The sequence below is a fragment of the Podarcis melisellensis genome, assembly GCF_964234715.1.
Source record: "Podarcis melisellensis genome assembly, chromosome: 10".
In the NCBI taxonomy this organism is placed as follows: domain Eukaryota; kingdom Metazoa; phylum Chordata; class Lepidosauria; order Squamata; family Lacertidae; genus Podarcis; species Podarcis melisellensis.
In genome coordinates this window covers 51,530,301-51,547,441 of record NC_138542.1, presented here as the reverse complement: position 1 = coordinate 51,547,441, position 17,141 = coordinate 51,530,301, and the positions used below count along the sequence as shown (strand labels likewise).

Genomic DNA, 17,141 nt, shown 5'->3' with positions numbered 1-17,141 from the left:
ATTCATTTTAGTAAAATATAATGTTTGTGGAGTGGGGAGGGGGAACCAGCAGTAGTGAATGCCACTCATATTAGTTCGAGTGATTTCTGTTCCTGACGCTGGACAAGCATGCAGATTGTGGCAATTTCCACTCCCATTTCTGATGAAGTTCTCTGACATGGCAGAGAAATGAAAACGGTTGGAACTCAGCTCTGCTTCACAGACTGAACTTTGTCCCTTGGTAGCTGCACCATGGGATAACTAACATTTGCCTATAGACAGATGGCTTCAATTTATATTCTCAGGATTCTGGGCTTTCTTGGAAGTGAATAAGTGGTTTCTTTTGCAATGGCATATATGTTGCCTGAATGACATCTTCGTTGCCATTATGAACCTTCCCCTGCAATGTATAGCCTCGCGGGATGAGGGTCAACATCAAGGCCCGACAGAACATTTGCTGTAGAAAATGTGTCAGAATCCTTTGCAAGGCGCTGACATTCTTATGAGGTGGCTCCTCATAAACCAATGTGGAAAGGCTTCCCAGAGAGTAGGAAGATTGGAAAAACACCACTCTGGACAGCAGCAGCAAGGCTAAAGACAGTAATTAAAAAGGTACCGGAATAAGTGACAAACAGGGATTGTCAGGGATAAGTAATAATCAGACAGGAGGTATCTACAGTTTTCCTTTAGAGTAACCTGGGGGACATATGGCAGCTACCCAAGAGTAAAACAAATTTACCTTGTGATAAATGCTTTGTACCTATAATGTATTTCCCAGTCCTCAGATTCAAAGAGCTCCCCCCCCCTTTCAGTCTGGTTGTGCATTTAGAGAGTGTTTATTTTTGCAAAAAGCTATTATCAACCAGCTGCTCATAAACTCTCCTCTGCAACGCAAGAATCTTTGTGCTGCATAAGTGCCTTGCCTCTCTAAGTGCATATTCCACTGGTTCGAATTAACTGCTAACTCTTTATGATTATGGCTATCATTCATCTCCAGCAATTTCAGTCAGGTTTAGACTTAGCCATGGTGACATCATCCTGCTAAGAAAGAAGCCTGAAGGGGCTTACTGTCCTCAAGGCAAGGCTGGACCTGTGCTGGATCCGTCTTCCTGCTATCTTTCAGGGTATATGAGATGTGCAAAGCAGAGCACCTCCCCTGCCTTCCCGAAAGTCATGTTGCTTTTAAATTATGCATCCCATTCAGATCATGCGCCTCTTGGGGACTTGGGTGTTACATCTAACTAAGTAGCTGCCCCATTTGCAAATGTACCGAAATGGATTTACCATCTAACCCAATAAAATTTGCACAGGGCATTCTTTATGTCTAGAGATATCTCCCCTTTAACATCTGCGACCCATTAAGACGTGTTTCTCCTGGCTCTTGAATAAACAAAAGCCATATGAATGGTGCGTGTGTGTGTGTGTGTGTGTGACCCTGCTGCCTCCCGCCACTCTCTCTCTCTCTCTGGACCTACCTTATATTATCCTTGGTGTACAGGTTTTGGGAACCACAACTATTTGAGAGTAAAAGCAAACAAACACAAAACCACAGAAATGGATTGCAGAAGAATGACTGAGTTGGGCAACAGCAAGACATAGTGACACATTTATTGATGGAAGGAGTTGTAAGGGAATCTAAGGCGAGATATCCACACAGCAGAAGTTGCCCCGAGTTCCAGTCACCACACAAAGGCAGCTTAGGGTCCAAAATAGTTTACTGCTGTAGAAGATTAGGCTTCAGTAATGCAGTTCCAGATGTTCATATATGCACACGGTTTGTAGGCTTTGCAGCTACAGATATATACAAAGCACAAAGCATTCCTGTTGCCCCAGCAATTCAAGATGTAACACAGACTGACTGACTGACTCACAGACAAACAAACACACTGACTGATGCCAATACACAGACACAGACCCCAGCACAATAAGCTGATGTGTATTAAACACATATAGATGGCACTGGGCTGTTGCCATAGCAACTGGCTTGGCTGACTTTGCACCTGTTGGCTTATCTCATACATGCAGTGATTTGTGCTCATGAAGGAAATCAACCCCTTCTTCCATGTCCAGTTCCTCCAACAAGTTTCTGAAGTCTGAGATGGACCAGGGTGGGGGTGCTTTAGACTTAATGCCTTACTTAAGACCCCAGCAATCTGTGTAGTTCATTGCACAGGGACCTGAAGCAGGATTTCCCATCCCCCCCACCCCGCGGTCACTTCCAGACTGTTACTATTTGGTGGGATGAATTCAGTTGCATACCAGCAAGCAGGTCTGTGCTAATAAAGTGTTCTGGTGCGCTGGTGAAAAAAACAACAACCAGCCTTTGGCAATAAGGAAAGTCATGTAACTTCCGCATAAACAAATCAGGATGGATTGGCGGTCCCAGACAGCTGTCCCAGACTCTGAGCTTTCATTTTTTAAAAAAGTAAACCTAGCCCTCCTAAAAGAGACAGCCAAGGAAAAGAGTGTCATATATTAACTTTAAAGATAATATTGCAATTATTTGAAACTGTTAAGAATAGGGGAAATATGTACATGCTGCCTGTAATCTCTGGTGAGAATATAGAGGGAGCAAAAAAGGACTCTTCTTTCCTTTCAGCAGCTGCAGTTTCCCACCCACCCACCCTCTAGGTTTGCATTTGGGCTTTGCTATGGGCTTCGGCTAGTCGCTGCAAGGGGCCTGGTAGGAGTTTTTCCATTTGGCTAATTGGCTGTGTTTCGGAAGCCACTTGGTTTTTTCGCCTACCTCGTAGCAAAACGTCACAACACCTTTGGTTTGGCGGTTAGGCATTGGCAGCGGTATTGTTATGCAAATGAGTCGGGGGGGAGGAACAGCATCACCTCCCCCAAATCTTGAAGGGTAGTTCGTTAAAGGACTCCGGGGGGCGTCGCCTCGTCCGAAACCTATGGAGGCTAGGGCCTAAAGCGCGCTCCCAAGCGGTAACCCCTCGGGGAATGCCTAGGGATGTGCATCTCGGGGGCTCCCCCTGTTGGTGCTTAACCCTTCCCGGTTATACCGGATAGTCGGATAGGGCCAATGCCTAAAGCCAATACCGCTCTTACCTGTAATCAATAAAGTTGTGGCCATTTTTGCCCATTAACCTAAATTCTGGTGTCCGTCGTCTTTATTCATTCCATCTGTGGGAGGGGGCTGGAACTGCCACGCAACCACTTTCCCCTTTCCCAATGTAAGGCTTTTTGCTGGTTTGCTCGACTTACCTGTGGGCAAGGTAGAGAGACTAGTGTAGCAAGAAAGGCAGAGGACAGCAGAGGAAAGAGGCAAACTCTGTTCGAGGAGGGGCACCTCTCCTCTGCTTCAAATAATCACCCCATACTGTGCATGCGAAGACAGGCTCCAGTGGACTGAGCAGACCAGGCCAATAGTGACGCCGACAGTCAAGAAGGCAGTTTCTGCATGTGCTATAGAAGGAAGTGAGGGGTGGATGGGGCTCATCAACATGGGAAGGGAGCCCATCTAGGAGAAGGAAAACTCTGATCCTAAACCTCCACTGCTTTGCAGGGTATCTTTGGGAGAAGAAAAGGCTAAGGAGTACACCCTAGACAAATCTAGAGTGGAGTCTCTAATACAGTTGAATGGTGCCTTGAACGCCTCCTTCCAGCAACGCCTGCAGTCAAGCTGGTGCCAAACTTATTGCTATGCTTTCCTTTGGACCACATCAGTGAGGCCAAGAGGGGAGTTTTGTTGTCAGGGCAGTCCAGGACTTCCATACACACTGCTCAAGCTTGTGCCCTGGGAAGGTCACTTGAGTGCTGCTAACCCAGCGGTTTGACAGAGGCACACTCCATTGTCTCTCAAGACAGACAGATGCCAATAAACAGCCACTATCCCTCAGTCAAAACCATTTCTCCAGACCTACACACAATACACAGCAGACTTCCTCTTCATACCTAAGGTTGCTCCAAGCAACCATTGCCACATGAGGGGGAAAAGTCTTCGTAATCTCCTGTCCTATCTGAGAGAATAACAAGCTGCTGCAAGCAAAATGAACAGAGCACAAGCTGTTTGCTGTCCTAGATGATGACTGCAGATTCCAAGGGTTTCCAGACCCCTCCTGCTGTTCTTTCTTCTTCTTCTTCTTCTTCTCTGGACTGGAATTTTTATGGTTCTGATAAGAGAGAAACGCCACCTTTCATCAGATGGTTTGTGGTGTTTATTTTAGCTCTCTGCTTCCTTCCCTGCAATTGCTTCTGCACACAACCATGCGCTATCAGTTGAAGACAGGCAACCTTTTCAGCCATCCTCACCTAAGCACTTGAACCATCCATTACCCCAAACCTGTTTGCGATAATAATAAATAAATGAATTATCAGCAGTGGTAACCCCAGGGGGGAAATCTGGGCAGGGGCCACAGAAGGGGCAAAGAGAAATAACAGTGTGTGTTAATGACAGGAGTTCAAAATTGAGGGGAGTGGAATGGAAGAACAATCTCCTTCTCTTTGGGGGGTGCCTGCCCCCCTGTCCCTATTATGTTATCAGCCACACTTGCATGGGATGTCAGCAAAGGAAGTGAGGCTTCACCCATGCTTCGGTCTGGACTTGAAAAATGAAAAGAATGAAAGGTCAATTGAAAGATCAAATGACACAGCAATCCTGAGCAAGGAGAGCTATTATAGTTGGGGCACTGCAAGGGTTAAAGTTATGGAAGGCGAGGTTCCTGGTTCAAGTCTATCTTCAGCCACCAACTCACTGGGGCTGACATCCCTGGTCACATGAGAGGAGGAATCCACATCACAGCTTCTCCTTGAACTTCCTCTTTTTCCGTTAGCTGTTGACACAGCTAAAAGCAGTCTTTCCACCAGATACAAACTGGGAGAGTGCTGCTGTTTTCAGGCCCAGCTTGTGGGCTTTTGGGAGGGTTACAGTTTGGAGGGTCAATGTGGATGATACCCATCGATCCCTTCTAAACCTGTGGTGTGAGGTTAGACTATATAAGAGGAAACCTGTTGAACCTGTTAGATGAGTTTCTCTGTTAAGGTAATGTCTTCATCTGGCCAGTTCAGCACCACCATTTACATGTCCAAAGGGTGAGTCCTGGGTGGGCCTTTTTGCTACCTTACCTGGCTGGATTCCACATCATCCTAGGAGTGAGAACAACAGGCCAAGTGGGGCTATCTGTGTGTGAGTTTAGGCCAGAAGATGGAAGCACAGAGGCTTATTTTGCTCTATGCTGGATACAAAACTATGATTTGGGGATCTCCCCCAGAACCTAATGGGGAGGCAAGATCTGTGGGGTGTTAATGATGTGAGCCATTCCTTCCTATGCTCAAGTGTAAATAAAAGCACATATCCAGTCTCCATTGACCATCATTCCAAGGAAATGGAACCCTGGGTAAGTGCTGGAACCCCTGGAGTCTCTGACTTCTCAGAGACATGCAACAATATGAATAATGATATTCAGGGTGGAGGGTCTTTTCTCCCTCGTACCTGCAATGCTGCTCCAGTAGGGTTCCAGGTGCAACAAGCCCTGGGAAATCTAATATTGCATGTGCTGTTGTTATCTCAAGCCGTACGAGGAATGTGCATAAAGAGGCATCAGCGTGCATCTTCAAACAACCTTTTCACTCCCCAGCAATGTATGATGTGTATTTCTTTTTCATGGCAGCAAATAAATCTTTGCTTTTACTATGTTGTGCCAGCAAACAATCTTCCCTCGTTGAATCATTTGCCTGCCTGCTGCTGTGCAAAGATGCAAACAGATGTCACACACTTCGATGTTCAAAGAACAGCTCCAGCCATCCTTGATGGGGAGCCTACCTGGCCGAAGGTTACATGATACAGCACTAAAAGTTCTGGAATGCCAGTAGAGAAATCACGCTGGTTACAGAATCATAGGTGCTAAGAAAGAAAGAAAAAGCTTTCCTAATTGTTTTTCCTTGGCAAATCTTGCCCCTTGCTCTGGAAAAAGGATTTTGTTCATTTTAAGTAGTTTTCCAGAGTGGCTGTTGGATGTTTTTTAAAATATATATATATATGGTAGACTGGAAGTTTTTAACGATGGGCTATTTATGCCTTTCTGTAACCCAAGCAAAGTTGGTCTTGTTTTGTTAGTAGGGGAAAACACCCTTCAGTCAGAGCACTTACGGTCAATGGTCCAAAAACTCTTCTAAGTTACTGCTGTTCTGGAGCCTTATTTACCTCATGGATCAACTGAGTGCAGTAGCAGCCGTGGGTTAAAGGCTCAGGGTCCCATGTCCTCCCTTCAGAAGCATGTGTGTGGCTTCTGTCGAAATCAATGGAAGCACTGTTTATGCATCCAAAAGCCAAATTTGGCTCTGGGTTTTTATAGTTTCCCCATAGAGCTCAAATTGATTCCAGCGTAATAGCTATTTCTTTACTACGCAGACTACTCCATGCATCAAAAGGCTGGCTGGAGCCTTCACAACTTGATGGTAGCTTCAGGGACCATGTGTATTCTGATGAGCTTTTCCAGTCCAGCATAATCCTCTTCAGCTGCCTCCAACTTTCTCTTCTTGTTGTTCCTTTCCCGGTTTTAGTGTTGACAGCAGATTTCAGTGGAGGAGTGTCTTTCCAGGGGCATATTTTCACCACAAACAGGTAATTCTCTTTCCCCAAGAAACCCTGGGAATGATAGCTCAGGGCAGGTGTGCCAATTCTATGGGGCCGAGATAACTTTGAACACCCACAGTATTTGTTGGCAGGGGGCTGGGCCTCAGGAGAGAAGGCGCTGCTACTGCCCCACACATGCCTGCATCTCCCTTGCTACTGCTCAGCTGTCTCCGCCGGTGCCTCCTCCTCAGAGACACGCCACCTTCCTTGCCTCCTCAGTCTGGGCATGATCATGGAGGCCTCCTCCCGATGATGCGATTGTCACATGTGTGACATCACACATGCATGCTGATGGATAACTTGCTACTCTCTTTCTTAAGGTTAGAATAATAGAATCGTAGAGTTGTAGAGTTGGAAGGGACCACAAGGATCATCTAGTCCAATTCCCTTTCACCCGACGTGGGGCTCGAATCCATGACCCTAGTCATGCTCTACCAACATAGTCTCATGCTCTACCAACTGAGCTAATTGGAAACGAACCAGTTCTTTATCTTTAAACTGGATTTGGACCAGAAAGCCCTTAAAAGTGAAGACCGTCCTCTGTACAATCAGTAACACCTGGTCAATATTCTACAATTGTCAAGGCAAGTTGTAGTACTCCCCTTAGTGAGCCCTAAAAACGATCTTCTGGAAAATGCTCATTTTAAAATCCAAGTGAAAGGGAGTTCTGATAAAGCTCCAAGGAGTATCCAATCAGTTAAAGAGCCTCGAAAGAGAAATGGAAAACCACATACTTCCAAAGCTTTTAGGGCTGTTTCCAATTCAAAACACTGGTTAGTTCTTGCAACATGGAAGTTTCACCTTAATTGCCTTTAGGGGATAATTGGACCAGATCAAGACAGAAGTTTGATGTTACGCATTCTTAAAATGCAAGGGAGCAAAAGATGAAAAGGAGCATGGCCATGGATTTCAGGGCGTCTTGAGAAGATGCAAAGAAACTGTGGACTTTGCATAAACATTTGTCAAAATCCAAGAAAACCAAACCAAGATGGTAGATTAGCAGTGAAAGCAATCAGCCATGAACTCACAGCCATTCAGTCCATCAGACCCTATGCCCAAGCTGCTTGGCCCATTTTGCAGGCACGTCAGCCTCCCTGCTCTACAGTACATGACTGGGATGAGGTTCCACTGATGGAGACCTAGTCCACACATAATACACGAATGCTGTATTTGATGTACTACTAGTCCACTGAAAACCATTGTGTTGAAGTGATACTTGGGTCCCTTCACATATGCCAGGTTGCTGCAGCCATCAAATAATGCCCGCCAGTTGTTATGGGCCACAGCTATCATCACCCCTGACCATTGGCCATGATGGCTAGTGCTGCTCTGAGTTATAGTCCTAAACAGTTGGAGGGCACCAAGTTGGGAAAGGCTAGCATGGAGCTTTTTTGCTATGACTACCATAGGCCACAATATTTTGCGGGGACATCTAATGATGCTTTATGAATGTTTGCAAGATGCCTTTAGCAGTGTGCAGCTAAAGAAATCATGACAACAATAGTCTTAAACCATTGTTTTGGCTTATTTTTAAAATGTTTTAAAGATTTTGTCTTGTTGCCAGGCAACAGCTCCTGCTGAGGACCATGAGACAAAGGGGTAGAGCAGGAGAAGCCAACATATTGCTCTTCAGATGTTGAACTCTCAACTCCCATCATCCCCAGCCCAAGTGCCCAAAGATTAGGAAAGATGGGAATTGGACTGGAAATTTTTTTCATCACCCCTTATATAGCCAGTTGATCACTGAGCTCTGCAGGTGAGACACCTCCAGAAACCAGACCTTTAGTGTTGGGGCACCTATCCTTTGGGATTCCCTCTTGGTAAATATTAGACAGGCACCGTCTCTTGGCTCATCCACACATTTGCATGCCAAGGAAGTACAGGTTGCAACAGTTTCCCACATATTCTGCACTTTCTAGGCAAAGCTTTTGCCTTTTCACCACTGCTTCCGCCCAGAAAACCTGCTCTTTAGCACTAAACCAGAGTGGACAGTGATTTGCAGAATTGCCATTTGCTAAACCACAGCTTTTCTTGGAGGAAAGTGTCGGGGCAAGTGGAGGTGTGGCTAAGCCTGCTGTTGTCTTTTTGGTGCCAACTAAAGACCTTCCTCTTCCACCAAGCCTTTCAGATAGAGATCTTTCCTAGCATGCATGTTGTTTGGATTGTTTTCCACATGCTTTAAAGGCTTTTTGTGTTTGCTTTACCACTTGTCATTTGCCACCCTGGGCTCCTTTGGGAGAAAGGGCAGGGTATAAAGTAAAGAAAAGTGAACAAGACCTTAGCAGCTCTAACTTGCTTTTTATAATAAAAACGTGCTCCTTTGTTTTAACGCCACCTGAGTGCTTCTGCACAAGTCCTTCTAGTTTGAATTCTGAAGGGGAAATAAGAGGAGATTATTCTCTTGGAGTTAGGGTGGAATCCTGGCTTGAGCTATGGCCTGGAAACTTTTGCCCATTTTTCGAACAGACCTAGGAATTCTGGTTTTCTGCTCGACTAGGCAGCCTCTTCCACGGCACCTCGTTTGTTCACTGAAAAACACTGCTCAAAAACCCAAATCTGACTCATATGTTTGTTGCTTGGCAGCATGAGTATAATAACTCTCCACTGTGTGGAAGCCTCCTTTATGCCACAGGCAGTAAATAAATACAGGAGATGCAAACCATACTTACATAAACTAATACCACTTGTAAAAATATCAAGCGATTTAGCATACAAGCGATTTAGCATACAAAGTGCAACTGTTGAGAGGGAGGTCGAGATGAACAACGCTATTGTAATAAGGCTGTGGCATGGAGTGCACCTTTTTCCTTTACCAGGGAAGATATTGCCGCAACTTGCAGCACTTAGCAGAAAGTAGCAGCACACTACTATACCAAAAGGACACCCTGCCTTTCAGACAGCAGAACTGTTCTAGATAGAAGCAATTCTGCTGTACAAGGTGGGGTCTGGGGTTCTGAGGAGGTCCACACACCCTCCAAGATACCCACACAACATCACGGAGCCCAAAAGATGCACTTTTCTGGGGGCTGTGCTCGCAGGTTTGGGGGGAAGAGATCTTGGCATGAAATCACACAAGATCACAGCACTCAAAATGGCTGCTATGCTCTTGCAAGAGAAAATGGAATGTCCTGTTTTCCCCGGGACTCTTGTGGGGTATGCTACTGGATGGATCTACGTCATAAGTAGTCCTCCAGATGTTGCTGGACTACAGCTCCCATCAACAACAGCGAGCACAGCTGATAGTCAAGGATGATGGGAGTTGCAGTCCAGCAACATCTGGAGAGCACCACGTTGACTACCTCTGCCCTGTGTCCTTCTAGAAAGTCAGCACAACTCTTTGCATGACTTCCCTGCCATTTTGAGGGGAATTTCCTTGGCAAATGGCACAGCCAGAGGGTTTTCCTCTCACTCTCTAGGGGTTAGGATGCCTGTTTGTTTGTTTGCTTACTTGCTTGCATAATGAATGAATGAATTCATAGCATTTATAACCCACCTTTTTCTCCCAGGAGCTCAAGGTGGCATGCGTGGCTACCCCCTTCCCCCATTCAATCCCCACAATAACCCTGTGAGGTAGGTTGGGCTGAGAGGCAGTGACTGTGAGCTTCATGGCCGATTAGGGCCATGGACCCTGGTCTCCCAGGTCCTAGTCTGACACTCTAAACAACCACGCCACCCTGACGCTCATTCCATTTTCATTATTATTCTTAAAGAAATCAGAATTTAGGTTGAGAGAAAAATATGGAGGGGTGTGTGATGTGAGAAACCAAAACAGCAGCAGCCTTTCCCAGTATTTGGTGCTGGCTCCAAGAGCCAGGTGGTTGACCTTGGCAGAAGGCACATGTGTGCACCTTGTGTTTCCTTTGCAGCCACTCCCACAGGTTCTGTTGAGTCAAGGCAGGTAGGATGGGTGGTGGCAGGCAATTTGGCAACTTGGCAGTGGCATCCGTGAGAACTTCTTTCGCACCTCCTGCCTTCCACTGCTCTGATATTTTACTGTGCAGTAGTGGAACAAGGGTTCCAGTCCTCCTGGAGTCTACCATCCCCTGACCTCCTCCCTCTAGTCTCCCCGGGTACCAAGAGAGTAACCACCATTCCTCCAAAGCAACCTCTTTTGTTCCTCCTGGGTCATTGCCAGGCTACCAGTCAGACTCTGCTGCTGCTTGCCTATTCTTGCTCCAGACTGCCTGTTTACTGCTTCCTTTCCTCCCCCCTCTCCCCTCCTTAGTTTCTCCACCTAACTTTGAGTCTACCAGCTTGCCTTCCCTTTGGCTTACCTGAATCATTGCTCCTGCTAACACCCCACCTTCAGATGGACTTCCCTCAGGAGCCGGTGATGGCCACTAACCTAGATGGCTTTAAAAGAGGATGAGACAAATTCATGGAGGAGAGGGCTATTGAAGACTACCAGCCATGATGGTTATGTGCTGCCTGCACAGCTGAGGCAGCAATGCTTCTGAACACCAGCTGCTGGAAACCACGGGAGGGGAGAGTGCTCTTGTGCCTGAGTCCAACTTGTGGGCTTACCACAGGGTCCTGGTTGGCCACGGCGAGAACAGGATGACTAGACTAGATGGGCCAATGGGCTGATGCAGCAGGCTCTTCCTATGTTCTTAGGTTCTGAGCTCATAGCCTCGGCCCAGTATACCTGAAGGAGCGTCTCCACCCCATCGTTCTACCCAGACACTGAGATCCAGCGCTGAGGGCCCTCACTGCGAGAAGCCAAGTTACAGGGAACCAGGCAGAGGGCCTTCTCAGTAGTGGCTCCCATCAGATGTCAAAGAGATAAACAACTACCTGACGTTTAGAAGGCATCTGAAGGCAGCCCTGTTTAGGGAAGTTTTTAATGACTGATGTTTTAATGTATTTTTAATCTCTGTTGGAAGCCGCCCAGAGTGCCTGGGGAAACCCGGCCAGATGGGTGGGGTACAAATAAATTATTATTATTATTATTATTATTATTATTATTATTATTATTATTAATCACCTGACTTACCATTGCTTCTGCATCCAACTGTCCCTTCTTTGGACGGGCTCCCAGTCTTACTTCCAATTTGGGTCCCCAGACTGATTCCTGGATGCTCCATTTCTTAGGGCCTTGGAAGCCACAAGTTCCGCAGTGTCACACTCATTGTCGAGGAGATGAAAAATCTCCCGCAGCAAAGACAATCTACATATCTCTCATGCAAGGAAAAAGCAGATGTTATGCTTCAGTTATATTTTTCTGCTGTTGAAGAAGAACAGATTACATGGGGAATTAACATGCCCAGTCCCTGCACAAGAAGGAAATAACGATAGCTTGGGCATCAGCAGCAAGTGCCAACTTTCCCTGGTTCCGGTGGCATCCCTACGTCAACAATTAGGCATTTCCTTTGTGTGATTTTAGGATAAAACGTTCATTTCGAAAGCTTTTGCTTTACTAGGGAGAGGGAGGGAGGGAGGGAGGGAGGGAGGGAGGGAGGGAGGGAGGGAGGGAGGGAAAAGTAAGGAAACATATAAAATGAGCCATCTGAGGAACAAAGACAGCCAACATCCACTGCAATATCCTTAATGGCACTTCCATGTGCTTGTTAAGGGAAAATATGGAGCAGGAAGCAATGTAAATGAGAATTGACAGAAAAATGATTTGACATCAAGTTCACGTTAAGCTAATGGATTGTAGCATCTCATAAATCCTCGCAGTGGACCTGAACTGATTTATGATTTCTTGCTGAAACTGTGAAAGCATGGTTAGAATCAAAGGCGAGGCTTTTCTCTGATACCTTTGCTTTGATCCCCGAGGATGTGCTTGCTAATATGCCCCATTTTCCTGCTTCAGAATTCTATGGAGATATGGATGGCACAGGTCCCCCTCTCTTCAAAAGGCCAACTGCAGCGGGTGAAAGATTATGCAGCCTTCAGAGTTGCATTGCAGCTGGGACTGTGTGCAGTATGGTCTATGCCGTTCCAACCTAAATTACGCTACCGTAATTGTTGTTGTTGTTTAGTCATTTAGTCGTGTCTGACTCTTCGTGACCCCATGGACCAGAGCACGCCAGGCACTTCTGTCTTCCACTGTCTCCTGCAGTTTGGTCAGACTCATGTTTGTAGCTTCGAGAACACTGTCCAACCATCTCGTCCTCTGTCGTCCCCTTCTCCTTGTGCCTTCAATCTTTCCCAACATCAGGGTCTTTTCCAGGGAGTCTTCTCTTCTCATGAGGGGGCCAAAGTATTGGAGCCTCAGCTTTGGGATCTGTCCTTCCAGTGAGCACTCAGGGATGATTTCCTTAAGAATGGAGAGGTTTGATCTTCTTGCAGTTCATGGGACTCTCAAGAGTCTCCTCCAGCACCATAATTCAAAAGTATCAATTCTTCTGTGATTAGCCTTCTTTATGGTCCATCTCTCACTTCCATACATCACAACTGGGAAAACCATAGCTTTTACTATACGGACCTTTGTTGGCAAGGTGATGTCTCTGCTTTTTAAGATGCTGTCTAGGTTTGTCATTGCTTTTCTCCCAAGAAGCAGGCGTCTTTTAATTTCGTGGCTGCTGTCACCATCTGCAGTGATCATGGAGCCCAAGAAAGTAAAATCTCTCACTGCCTCCATTTCTTCCCCTTCTATTTGCCAGGAGGTGATGGGACCAGTGGCCATGATCTTCGTTTTTTTGATGTTGAGCTTCAGACCATATTTTGTGCTCTCCTCTTTCACCCTCATTAAAAGGTTCTTTAATTCCTCTTCACTTTCTGCCATCAAGGTTGTGTCATCTGCATATCTGAGGTTGTTGATATTTCTTCCGGAAATCTTAATTCCGGCTTGGGATTCATCCAGCCCAGCCTTTCGCATGATGAATTCTGCATATAAGTTAAATAAGCAGGTTAATAAAATGGTGCAAATAACTTCCGAGAGCTAGGTTTTCCCATTGTGCAAAGGAGAAAAATGAATCTCTCTGTAGGTAGGGCATGGCCTACTTGTTGACAAGAGACAATGGACACTAATGGCCCATTTGGCTGATCATGTTCTAAGACATTGTGGGACATGCTTTAGAACATACTAACTTTCCAGAGTGCAGGTGAGGTCAGTTTTATATGGCAAAGTTGATGTGCAGAAATGTTTCTTTTTCTTTTCTGCATTAGAGGGTCCTGAAGGAGACTGAAGACCAGCACTGATTCCTAGTCTGCTTCACCTACTTAAACCAGACAGGTTATTGCAAAGATACCTTCTGTCTCTAGTGCTGCCTCATCATAAGTAAAACTTGAAAAGTGCTTCCCATTTTGTGGAAATGAAGGAAACTATAATTCTCCCTCTGTTGTCAAGGTGAAGGGGAGAATCAAAAGAGCTGGAAATGTTATGAGTGAAGGCCAACCTAGATCTATCAGTTTGTGCTTTCTATGATACAACATCCAGGGTCCCTCCAAGTGTCCTTTTGAATCATGTGTTCATTATGCTATGTGCTTAAGATGCTATCAGGGCAGCCACATGCAACCTCACTTTCAGTTCTGTTTGTCTCTGCAGAAGTTTTGAGGCTTTCATACATCTTCCAGTTAATGCATATCTTGTAATTTCCTGCTGAAATCCCACAACTTTCCATACCACAATTGTTCAGGGATTTTATTTTTTTCTTTTGCCCTGTTTTGTTGTGCTATAGCCTTTCCGGACAGTAATAACGTAGCAGCATTGGGGAAGCATCATGGAACAACCACTAAAGCAGAATAAACCCACAACTAATGCACTACAGTGGTGTCAAGATGACTAAAAGCAATTGAAATAGCAGTATCTCAAAGGTCTACCAGGTTCCCATTGCTTCTGCAGTTTTACAAGATATTGGCAACAAATTTTCATGTGTTTTTCTCTGCAAGCGTGAGAACATCCAGTTTCATGGAAGGTGAAACTCACACAGCCCTTCACATATGGGGAGAGGCAATGTAAGGGTTGCATGCAGAAGATCCCATGCTTGGACCTTGGCATCCACAATTGATGGCATACAATAGGGTGCAAACAGGCCTGTTTAAAGCTGCTGTGAGTCAGAACAGACCGTGCTGGGTGAGATAGGCCAATGGCCTGATTCAGCACAAAGTAGCTTCCTATATTCATAATTCTTCACTGTGAAATGGGTGAAAGGAGAACTGAGCTCTCAGCTTTACTGTGAAGAAGCCGTGGAGTCAGGTCTGCAGGCGAAAGTGGGAAAGGCGCTACAGGCCAAATGCTTCCACACAGACAATCATTCTCTCAATTACATGCTTTCTTATTATTTTATATTTGTTTTATGATGCTAGGAGATTTCACTCAGGGCTGGGGAACCTGTGGTCCTCCAGATGCTGTTGGACTACAGCTCCCATCATCCCTGATCCTTGGCCATGCTCGCTGGGGCTGATGGGATTTGGAGTCCAACAGCATCTTGAGGGTTACATGTTCCTCACACACATAGGTAAAGGTAAAGGTACCCCTGCCCGTACGGGCCAGTCTTGCCAGACTCTGGGGTTGTGCGCCCATCTCACTCAAGAGGGCCAGGGGCCAGCGCTGTCCGAAGACACTTCCGGGTCACGTGGCCAGCGTGACATCGCTGCTCTGGCAAGCCAGAGCCGCACACGGAAACGCCGTTTACCTTCCCGCTGCTAAGCGGTCCCTATTTATCTACTTGCACCCGGGGGTGCTTTCGAACTGCTAGGTTGGCAGGCGCTGGGACCGAACAACGGGAGCGCACCCCGCAGCAGGGATTCGAACCGCCGACCTTTCGATCGGCAAGTCCTAGGCGCTGAGGCTTTAACCCACAGTGCCACCCGCGTCCCTTCCTCACACACATACCCGGCTCTAAATTGTAAATAGATTCAACATTTGTACTGTGCAACCAGAGATTAAATAGGGTTGAAAAGAAAAAAGTAAAAGGAGACTTTAAATGTTTTTATACAAGCTCACATGTAACTGCCATGGGACCAGAGATCTAGATCAGAGATTGTGGTGCTTGTGATATCCATAACCACTTTGGGTCAGCTTCTAAAACAAAATCAGCCACCTCTGTAAATGTGGTCGACTGCTGCAGGATGTTTACTTCTTTACACATTCTGCTACATCTTTCTTTAACCTTCTCTCTCTCTCTCTCTCTCTCTCTCTCTCTCTCTCTCTCTCTCTCTCTCTCTCTCTCTCTCTCCCTCTTTCTTTCTTTCTTTCTTATTTAGAGGACAGTAGCAAGATATAGGAAGATCTCTCTGGGGTTGTATAGCTGGCTGGAGTGGATGATATTTTAGCAGAAGAACCAGATGTTACTTTGGAGCTTTGTGGCTTAGCATGGATATTTCATTTTATAAGAAGAAGCTATTTTTGTCATACCAAGCAAATGTAATGGCCCCAAACTTGGGAGATGGAGGGGGCGGCGGGAAGGCAGCTTCAATTTCTTTTTAATTCTGTATGTCTTGGCCTGTTGCATCAGGCTTGAAATACTGTCGGATCCTCAGATTGTTCCTCTCTATTGGCTGCCTTTTATTCTTTTGATGCTTTTCAAAGGGCGCATCTGTTAAAATAGGAGCCTTGTCCTAACGCAGCAACAATGAATGTAAGGATTATGTAGACGATAGCATATTAGTTCCTGTCACTGGGTGATTCGAATATCCAGGTGTTTCCCTAATCTTTCCAAGGTTAGTTTTAAGTACTATAAAGCTACTTGGGACCACACAGCTAATATCTGGATAAGCTGTTCATTTCAGGTCCAATTTATCAATGCATCCAGCGTATACATTCTACATGTGGTAGGTTGCAGGAATAACTGAACTTACTTTCCCCCTTGCAGCTCACTCTTAATGATATTTCATGGAAACAAATGCCCATGTGCATTCATTTGCATTGGACCACCTACTCACAACCCACCCCTCACATGTGAGCACGAGGTGGGAAAATGAGTCACTCACATTGGTTCCTGGACTCTCCTGCTGCATGTGGACACCAAGGAAAACAAACGAGAAAGGAAGAATGAAGAACAAAGAGAGAAATATAAGAAAGGAAAGGGGGAAAGAGGAAAGATAAAAGGACTTCTGATTTTCTGCCTGTCAGTTACATATTTTAAAAAATATTCAGAATACAATGACACCCAGCTGTTCTACCTTCTGCTAACCAATACTTTCTTCATTCTTCAGACTCGTATATCTGAAATTCAATCATTTCCCTCAGATTTCGCTCTTAAGAACTGCCCAGCTCCTTGGGGAAAATTGTTCCCCATTATTATTGTAATAAGCCCTCCATCCAAATAAGCCCAATTAGAGGGTGTCACTCAGTGGCTATCAGGGACCACCATGTTGCACCACAACAAGCATCGTAATGAACAGGCTTCAATACTGGTGTTAGGTCACCTCACAGTGTGCTCCTTAATCACCTCTAGGTACAGTGGTACTTCTGGTTAAGAACTTAATTCATTCCGGAGTTCCGTTCTTAACCTGGAACTGTTCTTAACCTGAGGTACCACTTTAGCTAATGGGGCCTCCTGCTGCCACCACACCACCACCATGCAATTTCTGTTCTCATCCTGAAGTAAAGTTCTTAACCCGAGGTACTACTTCCAGGTTAGCGAAGTCTGTAACCTGAAGTGTTTGTAGCCCGAGGTACCAC

The 17,141-nt window shown here is 45.7% G+C and overlaps 1 long non-coding RNA gene across 1 annotated transcript in view; it reads left to right on the top strand.

Moving 5' to 3' along the window:
• Window positions 1-246: 246 nt before the first annotated feature.
• LOC309379360 overlaps window positions 247-17,141 on the top strand; it is a 64,491-nt gene continuing 47,596 nt past the window's right edge. Inside the window, exon 1 of the long non-coding RNA XR_014172445.1 lies at window positions 247-579. This is a non-coding gene — a long non-coding RNA (uncharacterized lncRNA). The remainder of the gene's footprint in view (window positions 580-17,141) is intronic.